This window comes from Callospermophilus lateralis, chromosome 10 (genome assembly GCF_048772815.1).
Source record: "Callospermophilus lateralis isolate mCalLat2 chromosome 10, mCalLat2.hap1, whole genome shotgun sequence".
NCBI classification, from domain to species: Eukaryota; Metazoa; Chordata; class Mammalia; order Rodentia; family Sciuridae; genus Callospermophilus; species Callospermophilus lateralis.
In genome coordinates, this window is record NC_135314.1 from 126,642,403 (window position 1) to 126,665,429 (window position 23,027).

Genomic DNA, 23,027 nt, shown 5'->3' on the forward strand with positions numbered 1-23,027 from the left:
CTCTCCCAACTACCAACTCCCCTCTGACAGTTCTCTGCTTCTGGTACCCCAACTTCAACAAAGCTCTGAACCTAGTGAGTGCTGTGACCCACTGATCCGCCACTTTCCACTGTCCCTTGCCCTCCTACCTGGTCTCATCTCTTTAATCAGTTTAAATTTCATGGGCAAATGTCATCACTATTCCCTTCCACGTATATTGAACTCTCTCCCTACTCTAGAGAGGCCCTGTTCACTTGGGAATACCACAACCTGGTTAACTTCAACACTCCACACATCCATAAGCAGGCCAGAAGGAGTGCTATGGATGGGATCTGAGGTGGCTCCCAAAAGCTCGTGCCTGAGACAACCGCAAGAATGCTCAGAGGTCAAACAGTTACATTACAAGAGCTGTAACCTAATCAGCAGACTAATCCACCTGGATGGATTAACTGGGTGCAACTGTAGGCAGGTAGGGGGCAGCTAGAGGAAGCAGGTCACTGGGGCGTGCCTTGGGGTTTATATTTTGTCCTTGGCATCTCTCTCCCCACCCCATCTCCACCTCCTCCCTGTCTCTCATACTCTCTGTCTGCTTCCTGGATGTCATAAAATGAGCAACTTTCTTCCACCATGCCCTTCTGCCATGATATGCTGCATCATCTTTAGCCCAGAGCTATGGAGTCGGTTAACCATGGACTAAACCTCCAAAATCATGAGGCAAAATAAACGTTCCTCCTCTAATGTGCTCCTTGTGGTCACAGCAACAAACAGCTGACTCAAACAGGGAGAACACACAGGACCCTGTTGAATGTCCTCACTCTAAATCCATGAGTTGGAACCTAGGTGGGCCCTGAACACTCCCCAGGCAATCGACAAAGTCCTCGAAGCACCATCTCTAATATTTCTCTTCTTCTTCCCTCTTGAACACACAGGGGCTGATTCATTCTTTGTAGAAGGGAACTGACATCAAATAGCATCACTAGATGTTAGGCTACAATAAATTTAATTCTGTGAAAGTAAATTTTATGTAAGATTTACTCCAATTTCTAAGGTAGCATATAGGACCTCAGTGAGAATATTCTCCTAGAGATTCTTCTTAGCACACATGTGATAATACTAAAAGAGGAAAATGGATAGCAAAATATACTACAGATTTAAGCTCACTAAACAACTTCCTTTAAACCTACCCTAATATGTAAATATGGGCTCACGGATACTGACCCAAAAGAATGTCCATTAGTTGCAGACAGTTATCTTCATTCTCTGAGTCTAAAGAAAATTAAGACAACTTTAAATAACAGGATTTTAGAGTAGAATCAATAAAATTATTTTAAAAAATTTAAAAAGCTTTCCTGGATGTTGTTTATACACCAAGTCAACAGGTTATGATTTTCTGTTGTCATAAAATAATATGCTGCTGATAAAGGAAAATATCCAAATCAAAAAAACAAAGAAAGAAAAACTAGACTAAGGAATGACTAAACACTAATTTTATTTGCAAAACTAGTAAGTTACCTTTTCTCCAAGAAATTGCATTCTCTGACGTCCTGTCCAGCATGGCCATGCAGAGGTCTCAGTAGCCATGCTAACAGATTTAAATTGCACGTTTTTTTTTAGGATATCTAAAGAATAACCAGTGAATGAAATTGCTAGTTCTTTTTTAAAATAAGTGTCAAAACCAGTAGCAACACTCAGTGAAATGGTACAAAAGGCCCACCAACTATGGAAAAGCTGTTCCTTCAGTGTGAGGCACTCACTGATTTTCTTTCCATATTTTCATAAACACTCATGGTAAAAGGATAAATTCAAATCCTCAAGCCATCATGAGGCTCTCCCCTTAGCAGGTACTTATCCACACAATGGCTTCTTGATAACAAGTCTCCTTGGGACAATCTAGAAAATTCTTTGTGTGTCTACACATATACATTTATAAACAGTCTACATCAGTGGGTTCATATTATTTACGTTGTTCCATGATCAGAATGGCTTTACTTTAGTAATGTGTCATGGCTATCTTCCCATTAAAATATCATTTTTAATGGCCATCCAGAATTCCACAGTTGCCATCTACAATGGTTTAATAACAAGTATCGTATTAACGGATATTTAGGTTATTTTCTAGTAATTTCTTCTGTAACACAAACCTACATTGGGTATCTCTGTGCATGCCACTTTTCACAGCCATGCAATTACTTGCTCTGGGCAAATACCAGAAGTTGAACTGCTGAGTCAAAGTGCATACACATTTGGTAATTTTATATATGGTGTCAAACCACCCTCCAGTTATACCACAGACCCAGGCAACCACAGTGCTCTGGAGGCCAATTCTTGCCAATACCATTATGTTGAATTTTATAATCACTGTACTGTATTTACTGTTCATTAAATATTTTTCAGTTACTTTCATATTTGGATCTTCTTTCTTTATAATGATTTTATCATACCCCATTGAGAATCTGATGAAAACAGAACTACCTAGAAAAATGCCTTTAAATGTTACATTTTGAGGACAATTTCTCAGAGCTCAAAAATCCATTAACCAGATTAATGAGATGGATGAGGATTAAGGCATCCTCCTCATGTGCAATCTTGGAAAAGTTACATTTTCCTTATCTATCATTTTTTTTTGCAAACTGATAGAGAATGAAAAAAAAATCAGTTCTCTTTGATAGAACTCTTTGTACAAAGATGATACGGATACCGACTGTATCTGCAGGTCAGGCCAGCTGCCTCCTGACGCCTCCCCTCTGGCAGACTCTGTCCCCTGCCTTCCTCCTTTACCCATGCATGTCATATAAAAAGTGTATGAGAATGTATGAAGACGAGTATTTGCCAGTTGGCATGTCTGAGATCACATATGTAAAGAGGCTGGAAGAGTTAGGAAAGAAAGACAAAAGAACCTCTTTCAGTTCTCAAGCGCAAACTCTCTGGGCTCATCTCAGAGCCTCGGAGGTTTATTCTGTATTTTACAATTTTTATTAACATTCTTCCTTAGTCATCACTTATCTTTTCGTTACTCTCGATTCCTCTAAACTGTGGTTCCTTCATTTTTATCACTCTGTAGGATAAGGTTTAAAATTTTTTTTAAATATAAATAAACAAATTAATTAAATATAGTCCTAGTGATCTATGGGAAGTTGAAAAAGATTGAGTTTATAAAGGACATAAATGATCACAGGTTTAAGAAAGCCAACAAAAGAGGATGCAGTAACTACTCTAGAAGGAGGTAGGATTCTAAAACACTGTATACTGCTTCATAAGCAGCAAGCAAGGAAAAGTACACATAAGGTTTCTCATTATCAAAACATAAGGAGGAAGTCCATTTTTGTCCAAATCAGTTAGGGCTGCTATATCAAAGTACCATAGATGGCGTGTGTGTGTGTGCGTGTGTGTGTGTGTGTGCGTGTGTGTTTAAAGAGAAAGAGAGAAAAGAGAAGAGAAGAGAAGAGAAGAGAGAGAGGGAATTTTTTAATATTTATTTTTCAGTTTTCAGTGGATACAACATCTTTATTTTATTTTTATGTAATGCTGAGGATCAAACCCAGTGCCCTGCGCATGCCAGGCAAGCACGTTACCGTGTTTTTTAATAACAAAAATTTATTTCTCTAGTTGGTGTGGTGGCTCAGTGGTGGAGCGCTTGCCTCACACATATGATGCACTGGGTTCGATCGTCAGCACCACATAGAAGTAAGTAAACAAAATAAAGATGTTGTGTCCATCTACAACTAAAAAATATTTTCTTTAAAAATATCTATTTCTCCCCGTTCTGGGTGCTGCAAGTCTAAGACCATGGAGGCAGAACGGTCAGGTTCTGATGAAAGTCTCTTGCAGGCTGCCGAGTACTAACCCCTCATTGCATCCTCACGCGGTGGAAAGAAGGCAAGCCAGTTCTTTGGCCTCTGATTATAAGGGCACTAATCTCATTCATGAGGGCTCCACCCTTATGAACTACTTTCCTGCCAAAGGCCCCTCCTCCTAATACCATCACCCTGGCGTTAGATTTCAACACATGAATTTGGCAGAGGGAACACAAACATTCTGACCATAATAATTATCAAAATGTAAGATATTCATGGAATAGTTAAGCCATGTATCCCACTAAGACTTAAGAAGATCAAAGTACTTCACCGATGAGTGCCTTCATAGTAGCCCTATGACACTTCCAGGAGAGATCCCAAGGCAGGGAGGGCTATGCTCCATGACACAGGGGCTACCCACCATCCCTGCTTTCTCTGGGCTGAAAATGCTCAGCTTAAACATCTAATCCTCAGAAAAACCTTCCTAGTCCCTAAGGTAGCTCCGCAGCCTGGGCTTCTGTAGCTCTCGGTACTCAAAGCTCTCATCAGATTTACAATTATTAGTTTGATGTTGTCCTCTCCACCAGGGGGTCACTTGGACCCCCCTGCTCCTTACACACAAGGGATGAAAAGAGGGAGGAGGAAATGAATAACAGAATGATCAGAACCGAGGCAGTAAACCAGAACACCTCCAGAAGAACGCTTAGATGCTGATGTTGTTAAGGCCATTTCTCCTCTTGCATTCTATAAATGCGTGGGCCTAATTAGGTCACAACTTTTATGGATCACCTACTTTTTGGTCTACAGGGAAAATAAGGGTGACCAAGGATACGTGAGAATTAGGTCTTGTCCCTGCCCCTCAAAGGAAAGGATCAGGCTAGGGGGAAAATGTGTACGTTAAACATGAGGACCGACTAATGAAAACAATGACTCTACCCACGAGACTCCAGGGCCTGAGCAAGTGGTCTGAGCAGAGGAATCTGATCATGAGGCTAACTCACATCCTCTGAGTGAAAGCACATCACAGGAGGTGACCTGCCTGCTCCACAGTCACACAGTTAATTTAAGTGACTGGATGAGAAAGAACCTAGGCCCCTTGCATCTCCTGTGGTGAAAGAAAAGAAGCCCCCCCCCCCCCCCCGGGGAGTCTGAAGTGGGACAGGTGAGACCCAGATGACAAAACAGCTAAAGTCAAGACGCAGCTGCCTGACGTGCAAAACTCAACCCGGAGGCACGTTGCCTTCAACACATGCAGAACAAGGGCCCTTCCAGAAAAATACCCCTTCAAGCAGAGACAGGCAGGTAGCTGTTGAATACACAGACTGGGTAAAAACATAACGCCAAGTGAGTGCACATAAAGGAAGTGAGTAAGACAGATGGCTATGATGGATGGGTGTCAGTAGGTTCCTGTTCACCCGGATCCACATGTTGGCATCCTGACGGCCCCCCACCCAACGTGACAGCATTAGGAAGTCGACTTGTGGGAGGAGCGAGGTCATGAGGATGGAACCACTGAGATGAGTACTCTTATAAAAGGGACCCCAGCGTGCTCTCTCCCGCTTTCTGTCATAGGAGGATACAACCAGAGAAGTACCAGAGACCAGAACCTGACCATGCTGGCATCATGCGCTCAGCCGTGCAGTTTCCAGAACAGTAATAAGTAAGTTCCTTATTAAGCCACCCTGTCTTTGGTATTATTTTGTGGTAACACTGACACCCTCCAAAATCCAGGGCTCCCACTAGGTGCCTTCCACAGCGCGGACAAGACAGAGAATGCAAAAGCAGCACGGGGCCGTGGACCATGTCTAGAGTCTAACTGTGGATACAAAGATGCACGATCCAGGCGGAAATTCCAACCTGGTACAAAGTCACCCTCCTGAGAAGCAGAGCTCAGGAACCAGATTGGCCCCAGAAAGGGCCTTTGCAGTTGGCACTGATTAGTCGCTGCTCCCAGGGGACAGCCCCCACATCCTGCCCTTGGGAAGAGGCCCACAGGCACAAGTGAGTAGCGGCAGCACTCGGTGGCCTGCCTAGCAGCCCAACCGAATGGCAGAAAGTGCAGCTGATGACAGCAGGATTCTGACAGCTGGGCAGCTGAAACCCTCCACACCCAGGGCTCCTCCTATGTGCCTTCCACAGCGCCTGTGTGCTGCAGCCCGAGAGGTGAACAGCTGCGTGCATCTCTCCTCCCATTCACTTTTCTGCTCCTGGTGCCTACACTTGAAAAAAAAAAATTCAGAATCAATAGTTTAATAAAATCAGCATGCTCGCTTGCTTGCAAGAATGCATGACTTGCTCCAGCTATAAATATTTCTAGTGAGGAAGGACACAGGGGTGAGGCTTGGGTTAATCCCTTCAGAAGGATTAACTAGTCACCTGTGCCACCCAGTCTCACAGTGTATCCTTACCACCCACCCCTCCCTCCCCTCCTCTAAAAGGTCCCAACTCAAGCAGCCCTTCCATTACTCCACGGAGTAACAATGTTAGGGGGAAGGGGGATCCTGCTGCCTAGCTATTCAACAAAGTTAGGCTAGATAAACTTTCTGATGTGACGCCAAAATTAAACAATCTGCCTTAACTCTTCCCCAAAAGAAGGAACGGAGAAGAAGAATATATACTACTGAATCCCTTTACACCCCAATATTCCTGTGGCCTTTTAAACAGTTTACTCAAAACGGCTGAGGGGAAAACAGCACCACAAAATTTAGATAACCAATAAGGGTCCAATGAATAATATGTGAAAACCAAAGAGTGCAGAAGAAACCAAATAGTCATTCTCATGCATTCTCATCAAAAAGAAAAGAGACTAAGTTCATTCAATGACAACCACACATGTATACGAAACTACCAGCCCATGTTACTAACTAAAAACAAAAGATCGAACTAGAAAAACACCACAAGTACTTAGGCTATTCTTGCTTTAAGGAGAGAACAATGTAAAAGCCTTAATTAGATACAGGACAAAATAAGGAAAAGAGAGAAAGAGGAGGAGGAGTAAGAAAGAGAAAGGATAGGAGGTAGGCTGTGAGATAAACCAAAACTTTCAGATCTCACAGGTGGCTCACATCATTTGAGCCAGAGGTTGAAAACGTTTTAAGCTCAATGAACGAAAGAAACACCAAGATGCGTTCATCTGGACAGTGAGGGAAGAGCAGAGCCGCCAGGAGAGCATCTCCATTGTCCGAGGACGTGGACGGGTTCACTCATGCTCAACATGTTATAATTGAGAATCAATGTGAAGCTTAAATAAACTCAAAGGGCTTACCCAGGCAGCCCTGTTCACGTCATGTTGCATTTTATTAAATGATGTGTAGAACAAAAGCCGGTTGTTTGGACCTTGGAAAACTTTATTTTAAAGCGGTATTATCGTACAATAATGGCTATGACCACGGCACTTGATCTTCATGATAAATTCCACCTTCCACAAGAAGAAAGAACTGAAAAAAATGAACCAGGGCCCCAAGGCTGTATAGAGTAGCCGTGACATGCTGATGTGACCAGACACACCCGGACACCATGAGAATCCCTGAACATAATTTCCACAAACACAGGCAGAGGTAGGAGCTTCCTTATAGTATTCAGGGGCTGGGGTCCTATCAAAGAAAAATGTGGCTATAGGAGGTGTGAAAGCAGCGGGTAGGGTACAGCTACTCAAGGGTTGTGATGCAAACCAGCTCTGAAATGCTCATCAGCAAGCACCTGTGCAGAGTGCTGGGCCTGACAGAAAAGAGGATGTGGGCAGGAGAGTACCCCAACTACCATGCTCCTAAGCATTCTAGAAAGTAGGTATTGCAATTCCTTTTTAACAATAGAAACACTGGGGCTGAGAGGTATTATGTCTTTTTTCCAAGGTCACCTTGGGAAAAAAAAAAAAAACCTGATAAAGACAGGATGGAAAATGTAGATCTGTTTGGTAATAGTGATGCCAGGTCTATCTACCATGCTTAAGGGTCTCTATTCAGCGACACATGGTCACTGAAAAGATCAAGAAAGGGGCATTCTATGCAAAGAGGACTGAATGGGACCAAGGACCAGTTTGGGTGAAGGATGAACTTGTACATAGGAAGCTGGAGTTTGCCTGAGGACAGCCTTCATGGCCACGCATCTGTCCTGCAGCCACCTGGGAGCCACAGAACTCTGTAAATAAGACCGAAGAAAAGAGACGAAGAGAACTGAGGTGCACAGAAGGAAGGAAAAGATGAAGGGGCATATGGAGGCACTCCATAAGGAACCAAAAGTTAAAATCCAGTAGGACCATACTTATATGCAGCACGTGTTTCTCCAAGTAAGAACACTGTTTTCTAAGTTGCGCGTTTCTAAATAACATCCTACCATTTAATGCTTGGCAAATATTGCACTAATGTCAATGACTAAGATTTTTCAGAAGTGGTCCCATAAGTTCTTTTCAATGGAAAGGGGATGGCTCTTGATGGCCAGGGGAAGCGTGTTCCTGTCTGCCTTCGTCCCTGCCTGATGGGTGCTAAAGGATGCAATCATAGGAATGTGTCCCCTGGGAGGATATTATATCAACCACGGCTTCACCTCTTTGGAAGGCAATAGCCCCAGATTCAGCGGGCTTGGGAGGGAAAGGTGGCCTCTCTCTACGGCCCACAAGAAGAACAGGGCAGCTCAGCAGGGGGGGTTTCAATGTTAGCCCTCAAGCATCTGCTCCCAAAGTCCCTGTCTGCCTCAGAGCACATTTATCCCCCAGTAACCTAATAGGGAGTTAGTTGCCTGTGGCAGAACTCGATTCAAAGATTTAGGATGCCAGGCGCTCAGATATCTTTCAGAATCTCTTTACACCCAAGGGAGAACAGATGTCTTTACCGTTGCTGCAGAATTTTCATCAAGGGGCTGCAAATAAATTCCCGATTCAGTGAGAACTCACATAATTCTGTTTTATTTTTGCAAAAATAAATTGCATATGCACAAATTTGAGTTGCTTTATCTTTGGTTTATACTGTGTGATGAGTGCTTCCTCAAAATTCAAATGGAAGATCTTAATCTTCTGGCAACATGTGGTTATCTATATATAAATCTTCCTGTTCAGAAGAACATGGATAGATGTTAAAATTAATTAGGCACAATTCTATATTTTCCCTTTACATTTAAAAAAAAAAAAAAAAACTCCATAGAGGGGACAGGGACCTTCACAGAGGCAGAAAGAGAAAATGGAGCAAATGATTCATCTCTGCTCTTTTCACTTCAGCAGTCAGCAGCTGGGAAAGACAGTTGATCCTCATCACCCTTCAATAACAAACTAGATTCTTCCCTCAACCAGTAGCTGAAGAAGCCCTGTTGAACTCCCTTTCTGTGGGACTATCTTTGAACAAAAGAGTATCCCTTTAACAAAATCCTGATTCTCTGTATGTGGTGCCACCATGATCCAGTTACTTAAGAAGTGCTAGAGACCTAAGTGAATTCAATGAACTGATGAGCTGTTTGTGCTGCCCTGGATCACACCACTTACAGCTGTGTACGTCCAAATGGAGCTGGAACCATCGTTCCTACCCTGACACAGAATCAGAAATAAAGACAGAGCCTTCTGCAATAGCAGAATGCATTCCCTTGTTAAGTCATTCAATCACTGGTGCAAATGAAGCCAATGCTCCACAGTCAGGGGTGGGAAAGTGAGCCCAACATACTGTAAAAGAATTATAAGTCCATTTTAATAAGGTAGTAATCCCCCCCCAAATATCAACATTAATATACAACTTATTTTTAGAGTAATATCAAGTTATTTTTCTTTACCAACCCAGCTGTTGAATAACACTTGTCAAAGATGTCAAAACGTCTTTCAACATTTAGACAGTCACCTAGCCATTATTCCTGCGGGATACATGTGTGGCTGAGAGAATCAAATTTGACAGATGCAAAAAAAAAATAATATATCTGTAGGGAAAAATACAAGTCCCCATTTCCCAGTCATCTACCCCAGAAATTTCCCCTACCATTTTGCACTGGAATATAACCAAATATCTCAAAGGAAAGAATGGATTCAGGCCTTTTCACAATTGCTACTACACATGTAGACTTTCAATTCTTTAAGATACTCATAACCCATAAACACGGTTTGTATTAATTCTAGGAGTTAAGAACCCAGAGCCTATATACTAGACAGGTGATGCATGTTCTATCCATCTATCAGGCTGTATCCACTCATCTCTTCTAGAGAAACCATCAGGACCACACTTCTTACTGAAGAAAAGTAGTCCTGGACCCACAGCTGTCTGGACCAGAAGAGAACATTAGCATCCCTAAGATTTCCAGGCATGAGGGCTTTTACCAGTAGAATGCTTCATTCTTTCTTCCAGAGTAGGTCCATTCATAGATGGTCAACTAGGCAATAGGGACAAAAAGGAGGAGCAGGAACAGAGCCAAAGTGGGAATGCTGAGCCATGTTAATGGTAAAGAATTAAAATGTGGACCAATTAACAATAGGTAGTGCAGATACATCTTGGGGCTACAACAGATCATGAACAGTTTTCTTGCTTCTGAGGTAAGTCTTGTCTCCAGGAGGACTGGCCAGATTACTTTCTTATTGTAAGAGGCCCATGGTCTTTCATCTGACTCTAACAGCTATTCTTCCCCAAACACACACACACACAGACATACAGACATAGACATACACACACACACACACACACACCCCCCAAATTCATCTCTCTAAGCAGTTTTATTCTCAAGCATAAGTATTTGGGAATGTGGAGGGACAACTTGGTTGATATAATTATTTTGTTAAGAGTAACATGAGCATTTAGAGATCAGGGATGCCAAACATCCTGTCTTGGACAGGAAACTTCAACAGTCTACCAAAATGCTAACCACACTCCTCCAATAACCCAATCAACAAATGGGCCAAGGACCTGAACAGACACTTCTCAGAGGAGGACATACAATCAATCAACAAATACATGAAAAAATGCTCACCATCTCTAGCAGTCAGAGAAATGCAAATCAAAACCACCCTAAGATACCATCTCACTACAGTAAGATTGGCAGCCATTATGAAGTCAAACAACAATAAGTATTGGCGAGGATGTGGGGAAAAGTGTACACTTGTACATTGCTGGTGGGACTGCAAATTGGTTCGGCCAATTTGGAAAGCAGTATGGAGATTCCTGGGAAAGCTGGGAATGGATCCACCATTTGACCCAGCTATTGCCCTTCTAGGACTATTCCCTGAGGATCTTAAAAGAGCGTACTATAGGGATACTGCCACATCAATGATCATAGCGGCACAATTCACAATAGCTAGACTGTGGAACCAACCTTGATGCCCTTCAATAGATGAATGGATAAAAAAAAAAATGTGGCATTTATACACAATGGAGTATTACGTAGCACTAAAAAATGACCAAATCATGGAATTTGCAGGGAAATGGATGGCATTAGAGCAGATTATGCTAAGCGAAGCTAGCCAATCCTTAAAAAACAAATGCCAAATGTCTTCTTTGATATCAAGAGAGCAACTAAGAACAGAACAGGGAGGAAGAGCATGAGGAAAAGATTAACATTAAACAGAGACGAGTAGGGGGAGAGAAGGGGAGAGAGAAGGGAAAGCATATGGAAATGGTAGGAGACCCTCAATGTTACACAAAATTACATATAAGAGGTTGTGAGGGGAAAGGGGGGAGAAACAAGGGAGAGAATTGAACAACAGCAGATGAGGTAAAGAGGGAAGATGGAAGGGGAGGGGAGGGGGGATAGTAGGGGATAGGAAAGGTAGCAGAATACAACAGTCACTAATATGCCATTATGTAAAAATGTGAATGTGTAACCAATGTGATTCTGCAATTTGTATTTGGGGTAAAAATGGGAGTTCATAACCCACTTGAGTCAAATGTATGAAAGATGATATGTCATGAGCTTTGTAATGTTTTGAACAACCAATAAAAAGATAAAAAATAAAAAATAAAAAGTGGGTAAGAAAAGTTACACTGAAGAGAAGAGGGCAGACAAAACACCTACAGCTAACATCATTTGGTGTTAAGAAACTAAAAGCTCTCCCACTAAGTTCAGGATGAAGGTAAGGATGTCTCTAACACTGTTTATTTTCAACATTGTATTGGAAATGCTAACTAAAGTAGTAAGAAAAGAAAATTAAAAGCATAAAGATTGGGAGGAAATAAACTACCTTTGTTCACAAAAATGTCAAATTGTCTATGTAGAAAATCTGAAAAAACTAACAAAAACAAAACTGAAGAACAACCACCACCAAAAACTCTCCTGGAACTAGGTAAGTGATGATAGCAAGGTTACAGGATACAAGGTTATATATAAAAGTCAATTGCTTTCTTATATACCTGCAAAGAACAAGAAAATTGGAAATTAAAGACACAGTGTATTGCTTTGGCTATTCTGAGTCTTTAATCCTTCCATATGAATTTTAGGACTGGTTTTTTCTAGTTCTATGAGGAATGTCATTGGTATGTTGATGGGGATCACACTGAATCTGTAGATTACTTTAAGTAGTATGGTCATTTTGACAATATTAATTCTGCCTATCCAAGAACAGGGGAGGACTTTCCATCTTCTGAGGTCTTTAATTTCTTTCTTCAATGTTCTATAATTTTCATCATAAAGGTCTGTCACCTCTTTGATTATATTTATTCCCGAGTCTTTTTAAAACATTTTTGAGGTCATTGTAAATAGAAATGTTTTCCTTATTTCTTTCCCAGTAGATTCATTACTGAAATGTAAAAAAAAAAAAAAAAAAAGCTATTGATTTTGTTGATCTGGTATCTTGTGCCTTTGCTAAATCTGTTTATCAGCTCTAGAAGCCTTCTGGTAGAATTTGCTGGGTCTTCTAATCATAGGATCATGTATCAGTCAGGTTTAACATCTCTGTAAATGAAAATGCCCAACAAGACTAACTTAGAGGAGGAAAAGTTCATTTTGGGCTCAAGGTTTCTGAGATTCAATCCACCATCAGCCAACTCCATCACTCTGGGCCTGAGGGGAGGCAGAACATCAGAGTGGAAAGTTAGAAAAAGCAGAGGACGTCTGCTGACCTCATGGTGGTCAGGGAGCAGAAAGAAAGAGGAAGTGGGTCAGAGGGAAGATGGACCCTTCCAAAGTATGCCCCCAGTGACCCTCTTCTTCTAGCCATGACCTACCTGTCCACAGTTACCACCCAGTAGTTCATTCAAACTAGATGGACTGATTAGGTCACACCTCTTATAATCCAATCATTGTGCCCCTGAATATTCTTACATGGATATAGGAGCTTTGGGAGGGACACCTCATATCTAAATCATAACGGATCATGTCATCGGCAAACATAGATAATATAATTTCTTCTTTTACTATTTGTATCTCTTGCCTAATTGCTCTGGCTAATGTTTCAAGAACTATTTTGAATAGAATAATAATAATAAATAATCAATGCTGAGAGTGGACATCCATCTCTTATCCCTTATTTTTAGAGGAAATGCTTTGTTTTTCTTCATTATGAGGTTGGCTTTCAGTTTGTCGTATATATGACCTTTACAATGTTGAAGTAAGTTTCTTCTATTTCTAGTTTCTCCAGTGTTTTCAACATGAATGGGTACTGCATTTTATCAGAGACTTTTTCTGCATATATTGAGATGAACTTGTGGGTTTTTTTTTTCTGCTTAATTCTGTTTATGTAATGAATTATATTTGTTGATTTGTGTATGTTGAGCAAACCTTGCATCCTTGGAATTAAACCCACTGGATCATGGTGTATTATCTTCTCAGAATGTGTTTTTGAATGCAGATTTCTAATATTTTATTAAGGATTTTTTGCATCTACTTTCATGAGAGATATCAGTCTATAATTTGCTTACTTTAATGTATCTTTATCCTTTATGTGGTTTTAGTATCAGCTCTTATAATCTGGGTCTTTAATCCTTCCATATGAATTTTAGAACTATTTTTGCTAGTTCTATGAGGAATGTCATTGGTGTTCATAGAATAAATTTTAAGAGTGTTCCCTCCCTCTATATTTCATTGAACAATCTGAGAAGGCTTGGTACTAGTTCTTCTTTAAAGTCTGGTAGAACTCACCTGAGAATTCATCTGGTCCCATGCTTTTCTTTGTTGAAAGGCTTTTAATTACTGCTTTAATCTCATTGTTTGATATTAGCTTGTTTATATTATTTTATATCCTTTTAGTTCAATTTGTCTAGGTCATATGTTTCTAGGAATCTGTCAATATCTTCTGTAATTTCTGACTTATTGGAATATAGATTTGCAAGAAATCTTCCTAATGATCTTCTGGATTTCAGAAGTGTCCAATGATATCTTCTTTTTCATCTCTAATTTTGTTGATTTGGGTCTCCTCTTTGTTTTGGTTAGTTTGAATAAGGGTTTATCAATTGTGCTTATCTTTTCAAAGGATCTTTGTTACATTGATCCTTTGTGTTTTTCAGTTTTCTATTTCATTAATTCAGGCTCTGACCTTAATTATTTCCTCTCTTCTACTGGTTTTGGAATTAGTTCTTACATTTCTAGGGCTTCAGATGAAACATTAGATTGTTTACTTGTGATCTGTTTTTTTTTTTTTTTTTAAATGTAGGGATTCAATGCCACCAACTTTCTTCTTAGAATTGCCTTCATAGCATCCCAGGGATTTTGATTTGTTGCATCTCTGTTCTCATTTGTTTCCAAGAACTTACTGATTTCTCCCCTGACTTCTTCTATGACCATTCCTCATTTGAAAGCATATTGTTCATTCTCCATTTGTTAAAACAAACACAGTATAATTTATGTTAATACCCCCAGTAATCAAATATATAGGTATATATCTTAAAGTACATAAGTATATGAGGAAAATTAAAATAAAATAAAAATGTAAAATAAAAAAAAATAAAAGGACAACTAAATAAATGGAGAGATATCCCATGTTTGTGGACTGGAAGACTTAATAATATGTCAGTTCTTCCTAACTTGATCTACAGAGTCAATGCAATTCCAATAAAAATCCCAGTAAGTTATTTTGAGGCTATCAACAAACTGATTCTAATATTTACATGGAGAAGCAAAAGAACTGGAATGGCCAACACAATATTGAAGGAAAAAAGGCTGAAAGACTGAGATTAAATGACTTTAAGACTTACTGTAAAGTTACAATAATCAATAGAGTATGGAATTGGAGAATGAACAGACATATAAATCAATGAAATAGAATAAAGAGCCCAGAAATAGACCCATATAAACATAAGCAGCTAATCTTTGATAAAGGAGTGACATCAATACAATGGAGCAAAAAGTCTTTTCAGCAAATGGTGGCAGAACAACCAGACATCCACATGCAAAAAGAAAAAAAAAATAGATACAGACCTTATACACTTCAAAAGTGAAAATGAAACACAGACTTAAATGCAAAACATAAAACTATGTGTAGAAGATAGGAGAAAACCTAAACGACTTTGGTCTAAGATAGAAATAAAACCAAAGACACAACCCATAAGAGAAATAATTGATAATCTGGACTTTATTAAATTTTAAAATTTTGCCCTCTAAAAGGTAATGGTAAGAGAATGAGAAGACAACCTACAGACTGCAAGAAAATACTTGCAAAAGCATGTCTGATAAAAGATTGATACACATAATATACAAAGAGCTCTTAAAACTCAACAATAAGATTAACAACATGATATTTTAAAATAAGCCAAAGATCTTAATAGACACCTTACCAAAAAAGACACCCCAAGGGCTAATATGCACATGAAAAGATGCTCCATATCATGTTATCAGGGAAATGGAAATTTAAGCAATAATAAAATACCACTCAGACCTATTAGAATGGCCAATACCCACAACAGTGACAATTCCAAATGCTGCAGCAACAGAAATTCATTCACGGTTGGTGGGAATGCAAAAATGCTACAGCCACTTTAGAAGAGAGTTTGGCTTATAAAACAAAATATACTCTTACCACATGGTTCTCCCAGTCATGCTCCTTGGAATTTACCCACAGGAGGTAAAAACTTATGTCCACAAAAACCTGTACATGGATATTTAGAACAACTATATTCATAACTGACAAAACTTGGAAGCAACCAAGATATCCTTCAGTAGGTGAATATAAAAATAAACCGTGTACATCAGATGATGGAATGTTCTTTGGTACTAAAAAGCTATCAAACCATGAAAAGACATGGAGGAAATTTAAGTGCATATTACTAAAAGAAAGAGCCAATCTGAAAAGGCTACATACTATACAGTTCTAACTATATCACTTCCAAAATAGAAAAAATAATAAATATCAAGAGTTTCCAGGGGGTTGGTGGGGTGAAGTGGGGAAGGGAGATATGAATGGGAACACAGTATTTTTAGGGCACAGTGGTGCACACCTGTAATCCCAGCAACTTGGGAGGCTGAGGCAAGAGGATCACCAGTCTCAGCAGCCTCATCAACTTAGTGAGGCCCTAAGCAACTTAGTGAGAACCTGTCTCAAAAATTAAAAAGGGATGGGGGTGTAGCTTAATGATGAAATGCCCCAGGGTTCAATCCACAGTACCCCCCCCCAAATAAAATAAAATATAAAATAAAATGATACTATAATAGTGTATACACAGCATTATACATTGACCCAGGAATTATAATGTAAACTATGGTCTTTGCGTGATGGCGATGTGCCAATATAGGCTCATCAGTTGTAACAATTGTGCCATCCCGGTAAGAGATGCTGATAACAAGGAGGCTACACATGTGTAGAAGCAGAGTATACAGGAAATCCTTGTATCTTTCTCTTTATTTTGCTTAAACTTAAAACTGGATTAAAAAAAAATGAAGTCTTTTTAAAAATAAAGGGAGCCAGAGGTACAGTGCACACCTGTAGTCCCAGCTATTCAGGAAGCCCAGACAGGAGGATTGCCTGGGCAAGAGAGAAACGAGAGAGAGAAAGACAATAAAATGTAGTCCATCAAAAGTACCAGTTAAGGCTATCCAAGAATCAATGCCAGTCCCCACCCCACTCCAACAATAATATTCATGGCACACAAACTCCTTCTCCTTCCCTCTACCATGCAAAACAGTTTTTGGGCTTAGTTAGCTTTGAATCACGTATTTTTAAAAGTGTGTCTTATTTCCATATCTTTCCAATTGTTCTAATAAGGACAATTTCTGAGCAATACTGGTAATATTAATAGATAATATCAACTTTAAAATTCTTCCATGTTGCTAAAGGGCTTAATTAGTAAATGTGTGCTGTAATATGTCTGTTGGAAAATCTGCTTTAGTGACTAATTCTTCAGGGGATAACTCCTCAGAGGTTGAGCTTGTGAATTAATACTCTCTTATGAAACACTTTTTTGAGCCAAGTTGGGGCTTAGAAGAGGGAGAGGTGAAAATTCTCTTGTCACCTCTTCCAGACTCTTTGCAAAGCTCTAGGCAATATCAAGAGAGACATTCTGTACAAACAAGCCTCACCACTGAGGGTCAGGACGGGAGAGACCAAATGGAAAGAGACAGCTCAGCAGCCTTGGATTAAAGGGCAAATATTTTAGAGTCAGTGTACTCAATTATGTCAGACAGACAGACTCGGGGCACCTTTTTGTAGCAGATGGATACTGTAGCAAGGTAAAAAGTTCAGCACCATACACTTACAGACTGAAAGTCTTCCCAGGAAGGAAACATTTGGTTTTGAAAGAATTGTTTCAATGGAGTTGAGAGGTCTTGTTACAACTATCACTACAAATGTGGGTTTCCAGCAAATAGGAATCTTTACAGACTGAAGGAGTGCTAGCCAACAGAACTCTCATGATGGACATGCTCTATATTTGCACTGTCCAAGACGGTAGCCACTAACCACATGCGGCTGCAGAGCAATGTGAAATGTGGCTAGTGCAAGTGAAGAACTGAATTTTAACTTGAATCAATTTTAACAAAAGAGCCACATGTGGGTAGCAGCTACTGTACTGTATGATTATAGGAAAGGGCTTAGAACATGATTTGGGTCATCTCAAGAAAATCTCATGTACATTCTTACCACCTGGAAAAACACTTTATCAGTTCCTTCACCACACACACACACACACACACACACACACACACACACACTTTGTAGGTTGTTACTACACCAGAAACCACCAGACAGAGCAGTGCTTCCCAAATTTTAGCATCCATCAGAATTCCCTGGGTGTCCTATTAAACACCCATTACAAGGCCCACTCCTAGAGATTCTGATTTGTTAGGTCTGTACATTTCTAATAGGAACCCAGGTAACTCTAATGTTACTGGTCCAGGACCACAATTTGAGTGGCTCTAAAAAAAAAAAACGCTTACATCATCAAACATCAACCTACTCCTACCAAAGTAAAGCTTCTTTCACTTGTCACATGTCTTCCACATAGAAGTGCCTCTTTCATCTAGGCATGCAGAATCCTTCTCAGGCATTCTTAAAGTTTTGCTTAACATATAGGATTTTTTTTTTTTTTTAGAGAGAGAGAGAGAGAGAGAGAAGGAGAGAGAGAGAGGAGAGAGAGAGAGAATTTTTTTTAATATTTATTTTTTAGTTTTCGGCAGACACAACATCTTTGTTTGTATGTGGTGCTGAGGATCGAACCCGGGCCGCACGCATGCCAGGCGAGGGCGCTACAGCTTGAGCCACATCCCCAGCCCCATATAGGATTATAAGTGCATGGCAGACGGCAAATAAGCAAGACTCCCTACAATGACTTCTCTGCATATTAGATCCAGAATAGAGTGAAGTAGGTATAAATTTTGTGAACAAGTCTAATGACCACAGGGACCAGAAACTTAGTAAGAGGAAAATTCAAACATGCCAGGACAGTTTACATCAAGTCCCTGTACTGGCCCTATCTTAGAGAGGTGAACTGAGGCTCTCTACTCAAATAATGTGGACTACTTCAGGTCAAGCCAAAATCACAGCTTCCTTCACCATTTCCACATATAGCACTGGAAACATCAAAAAAAACACATGCTGTATTTAAACATTTTATTAATCCCTCCAAGGTCAGATATTGAAGACAATAACCCTTTTCCATATCCCGCCCCCCTGCAAAAAAAAGAGAAGGAATCGAAATATAAAGTTTCTGTAATAAAAGCAAATCTCTTCAGTCTCTGGTCTTTATTACATTACTTGCAAAAAAACTGGTCTGGGACAGCAGTCATTTGGGAAAATATCTTTCTTCTGGAGGTTATGTCTTTCTGTCCTTTGGTCTAATTATACATGAGTCACTTTAACAGTAAGAGATCACCTGACTGTCAAATGCAATTTCCTTGACTGCTCTTCTGAACAACCTTCTTTCTGCCTCACCCACCCTTCCTTTCTTTGCAAAGGAAAGCCTTCATCCAGAAGAGACCGCTGCAATTAGAAATCCAGCACTGTTCATCATTTCCCCCACTACTAAACCAGCCCTCTTCAAACTCTCCCAGTTCCTGTCACTACCATCAGAAGGATCAGGAGTGATTCTTGGGGTCCTAAAAATCTGGGGGGACAGTTGTTAAGCATTTACAAAGCCCCCAGGTAGTCAGTCAGTCATACGGTACTATGTGTATTACTTCCTGGGGCTGCCAAGGTATTAAGGTGTTTGTAGGTACAGACAGGGAAATGGAAGCAAAAGAAAGTTCAATGTTTAGGACACAGTCCCAGAGAAACTTAGAGCGAGATTAATCCCTGTATTCTTCAGCTGTGGTTCTCAATCAGGACAATTTAGATCCCCAGGAAACATTCTGCCATGTTTGGAGATGTTTTAGAGAGTCATAATCATTGGGGGAGTCACCAGCATATAGTGGTTAGTGGCTAAACCTCCTACAATGACATAGGACAGCTGACACTAGAACTGCCTGTTTTAAAACATCAATACCACAAAGGCTGGAAAACCCTGGTGCCCCGGCATTTCCCGCATGACTTTCTTTGGCCCCTCATCAATGGTTTATTATGGCTTCCTCTACAATTTGATCCTTGTCCATCATTTCCATAGAAACATGCCAGTCAAGTGCTATCTCTTTTAAAATAGGAAATATATGTGAGCCAATGAGGGAAGCTAGCAAAGCCTGACTTCATGCTCATGAGAAAACCTAGCACAGGCCAGTTCCTCTTGAGAGCACCCTCCAGGCCTCTGCTGAGGTCTGCATCCGGTCGCTCACCTGGACTCCCGCGTGGTTGGCATGCTTAGCAGCTGCCTCTCCCCTCTCTTATTTTGCTTATCTCCAATTGAGCACATCACTTGAGAGCAGTAATGATGTACGTTTATGGGAATCTCCAGAGATCTGCAGCCCTTAATTGTCTATTTTGTTCAGTAAATTGTACTCATTACTGAGCCACATGAGGCACCTAAGTACATCAGCCTTTCTGGGTGCCCTCTGTTGGAGCCTGGGTAATGGAACATTATCTAGCAAGGCCTCTGCAGTATTGAATCCAGCTGCTTAAAACAATCCTCTACCTGGTTTTTCAGCTGAGACTTTTTTTTTGTAACTTCCAGTCCCTCTTTATTAACCATCCTTAGGTCAGCTTAGATTAGCATTAATCATAATTCTCTTTTCAATTAGTCTGGTTTGAGTTTAAGCTCTAGAAGTTGGAGAGCTCAGTGAGACAGTGGTGTCTTTTCAACCCTTCCTTCCTGGATTTCCACCTGAGCTCTGAGAAGGGCACACCCAACAGTGGAGGCTTCTGCTGGTCTTGAAAATCTTCAGCGTAAACAATTACTCAGAGTCAGCTTTGGGTCTGATGTGGCCACATGCACCAGGGGCTACAAGCAGATGGAGAATGAATGGGCATGTGGCTTCCGGTGACACTGGATGAAATAAAGCAGAACAGACTGAACCATGTGCTTTGTTAGTGCTAATATGCTCCAGACCAGGAAGCTATTTCCTCAGTGGAGGAAAAAAAAAATGATCAGCAAAGGAAAAGTTAAGCAGAGTGATCCGCGGAGAAAGAGGACAGTGGGCAAGAGAAATATGAGAGAGCAGAGCTAATGATATGATATAGCTTCAAGAAAAAGGCTACCAGATCCCATTCCCCACTCTACAGTACCCCACAGGGAGACCCAGTAACCCTTCCCATAGAAATCACCTCCCATATGAACTCCCTAAAAATTCCTGTGCTGAGACATTTCCACACACAGAATCCATAGCATCACCTGGAACACAGTTTTCTCTTTATAATTGCTGATTTGCATGGTGTCTCTGAGTCAAATCAATAAAGCTGTGGGAGCCTTTCATAGGCAGGGCGTCCCACTTCACTGACTCCAGAAGCCTGGTGAGACAAGAGCCCCTGTGACTTGGCAAAGCCAGAGAAACAATGGCAAGGAGAGCCTTTGCCTTACCCTGGAGTAGAGGGTGTGGAAGCCTTCAAACGCGCTTACATCCTCACGACCCATCGGCTCTGCTGTTCGCCACTCGCTCACTTCTGCATGTTGGACCACGACCAGTGGATCACCAACTGCCAAGTAAAAAAATGCATGACTGCGTCAGTCCAAGTGCCACAGGAAAGCAGGGAGCTGAAAATCCAAACCTTGGTTCTTGTGTTTCAACAAAAGAAAATTTGAAGTCAAATACCAAAAGTCATACAAGAGAACTGAGAATAGGTGAAAGTAAAGTAAAAGCAAAGTGAGGCTTAGGCAGACAGCACTCTCAAGAGACAGAGTGGGCCATCTCTGAGCAGAGAACAACAATGCAGACAACGCTACCTCCAAATTTATTACTGTTTGCTGTTTGCCAGGAGAGTTGGGGACCATCTTCTGTGGACCCTGTCAAGAGTTAGTCCCATTAATCCTTTTATTTTGAGGTATTTTCCCATTAGCTCCTTTGCTCCTGTTTATTTTCTACAATTAACTACCACCGTTTGCTTTCTCCTATACTTTGGAAGTAGTTTAAAGAAGACCCTAAAGTAATTTAAAGAACACTTGTAACCGTGCCGTGCATTTCACTGCTCATTGCTAGCTGCTACCTAACACAAGGACCCACCACTTCAAGTCTCAAGCCACTGTTTGAGTGAGTTTGTTAGAGTAGGCCAAGTGCCTAACACACAGAACCAAACCTCTGTTAATGGTTTGGGCTCAATAAAAGTTCAGTTTGGGTTCCTATATGCACACTGGATGGGTGGAGGTCAATTAGTGGGGTGGCATGATATGGTGATCCAGGCACACAGTATGAAGCAGGTCTGCATCCTTAAAACATAAGTTCCAAGAGGTTCTTTCCATTCTAGCCAGCTAGGAATGGGAAAGCAAACTTGCAGGAACTTCTTTCTGCATGTGTGTGTGGTCTCCCCTTCCTACTTAAAGTGGTTCACAGCACTTTCTTCCACTTCCACACACATTCTATTGGTTGGTTAAAACACAATCACACAGCCACACCTAATCCCATGGGTTGAGCACCTAGCAATCTTTACCATGCAAGGCCGATTCCAGTCCAGTCAAGAAGATAACTTTAGGGTTAGAGCAGGGAGTTCTGGGTAAGACATGAGCACACTAACTTTGACTTAAGTTACTTAACTCTAGGTCTCAGTTTCCTCATCTGTAAAATGCTCTGCCTCCCTCCCAGGGCCAAGGGAAGATTCAAAATGAAATCAAGCAGCTCTTCTCAGACTTTCATGTGTGTGCAAACAGTCTAGGCATTTTGATAAAATCTAGATTCTGATTTGGTGATGTCAGTTTCATGGGTGAGGCCTGATCTACTGCATTTCTAATAAGTTCCCAAATGATGTCAACGCTGCCGTCCTCTGCCCACACCCTGAATAGAAAAGAGATGCAGGATTAGAGAATATTTTCATAAATTTTATACACAAAGTGACTTGCAGATATAAAGAATTCTTGCAGTGACAATCGCCTGAATAGATCATAAATGAGTTCCTGGCTTAGCCAGCATTTTAAAGATGCATTTAGTCTAGAATTTCATAGAATCACAAAATTTTCAAACAGGAAAAAAAAAATTAAGTAGTCACTGCTCTCTTTCCTTTCGGTCAGACAAGGAAACTCAGAGAAGTCAATGTTGGCCCCTGCTCCAATTTCAAAATCACTTAGCAGTGTGCCAGGACTAGAATACAGAAATTGGTCTTTTCTCTTTATTACATGAACTTAATCAATAACCTCCTAAAGAACAGGTAATGTTTAATTCTCCAGCTAAAGAAAGAACAAATATTACTCTGACCTATTCTCCAAAAAAATCCCAGAAAGAGGCATTCACCTGCAAGGATCACCACAGGTCTCAGTGCCGGCAAGTGTCACAGGACACAGATCAAGAGATTTTCAAGAAAACATCCCTTGCAATGCAATGATTCTCTGCCAAAATTAATTTCTCATGTATCCAAAATGGGGGTGG

At 40.7% G+C, this 23,027-nt stretch overlaps 1 protein-coding gene across 2 annotated transcripts in view; it reads right to left on the reverse strand.

The window, feature by feature from the left end:
- Nucleotides 1–23,027, reverse strand: part of Tmem108 (transmembrane protein 108) — a 306,840-nt gene that overhangs the window by 278,053 nt on the left and 5,760 nt on the right. For both annotated transcript variants that reach the window (XM_076868412.2, XM_076868411.2), the window contains exon 2: nt 21,035–21,150. The gene's annotated coding sequence lies outside the window, so the exon portion shown is untranslated. The remainder of the gene's footprint in view (nt 1–21,034; nt 21,151–23,027) is intronic.